The following is a 950-nucleotide window of genomic DNA, read 5'->3' as shown; positions in this document are numbered from 1 at the left end:
GCCATCGTCAAACCTCAGCCCGCCGCTGGCGCTAACTTCAACTCACACCGGCAGCTGGCCGGCCTCAACCATTCGCCGCGGTCACCCTTCATACCCACACAGGTAAGACGGGAGAGAATACACACTGTGCTGCTACGTGCACTTTGTTTTCCTGCTTAAATGACAAAACTATTTTTCTCTCTTTCTCCTTCTCTCATTGTTCCACCTCTCAACCTCTTACCTGAAGCATAACAACAAACAAGGTGTGATGAAGGCGGGCTCCCAGGGCAACAGGAACTCTCCCTCTAAGGGTCTCCAGAAACAACAGGGCAAGGTACGGGCTGTTCTCACTTCTCCAGGCTTTCTCGCCATGTGACCTTGTAAATGCACATGGTCATGTATTGCAAGTGCGTGAAGTGACGGTTGTGAAGTTGTGAATTTAAGTCGCGTAATGTTTTCTGTTCTTATCTCCACATCTCCTTCCAGAGTAAAGAGGAGTACACCAATGTGTGGCAGTCTCTGCAGAACTCGGGCCCTCCGAACAAACCTCCCGCTCACTGGCAGAATAATGTAAGTGTGTGTGTGTTTGGATGTTTTTAACAAAAGATACGCTATATAGCAATATCAGCAATTGCACATTTGCAACGTTTGCAAAGTATATTTGTGTTGATAAATAGTAAAACTAGGAGGCCTCAGCAGGAGAAGACAGCCAGGAGCTTTTACATTTAACACTACAAAGTTAGCTTGAGTTAGCAAGAGTAGCAGAGTAATGAGCGTCTTGTCCTGACGGTTAGTTGTTGAAAAACAATCGTAAAGATATTTCTGTGTCAAAACTAAAAAAAATAAAAACCTTTTTGTTTTTTTCCAACTCTAGGAAGGACACCCACAGCAGGGGAAGAACCAGCACACAACCCCCAACAAAGCTGTGAGTACACACACACACACACACACACACACACACACACACACAC

The 950-nt window shown here is 45.6% G+C and overlaps 1 long non-coding RNA gene across 1 annotated transcript; it reads left to right on the top strand.

The window, feature by feature from the left end:
- LOC111648611 (uncharacterized) lies at window positions 1-905 on the top strand. Its single transcript, XR_002760163.2, has 4 exons — window positions 1-102; window positions 227-313; window positions 466-549; window positions 854-905. It is a non-coding gene; the product is annotated as an uncharacterized LOC111648611 (long non-coding RNA).
- Window positions 906-950: the final 45 nt, after the last annotated feature.

Source organism: Seriola lalandi, unplaced genomic scaffold, assembly GCF_002814215.2.
Source record: "Seriola lalandi dorsalis isolate HSWRI2012SDOR001 ecotype SW California unplaced genomic scaffold, Sedor1 jcf7180002044005, whole genome shotgun sequence".
NCBI lineage: Eukaryota > Metazoa > Chordata > Actinopteri > Carangiformes > Carangidae > Seriola > Seriola lalandi.
The sequence above is the reverse complement of the archived record's forward strand: the minus strand, read 5'-3'. Positions and strand labels throughout refer to the sequence as shown.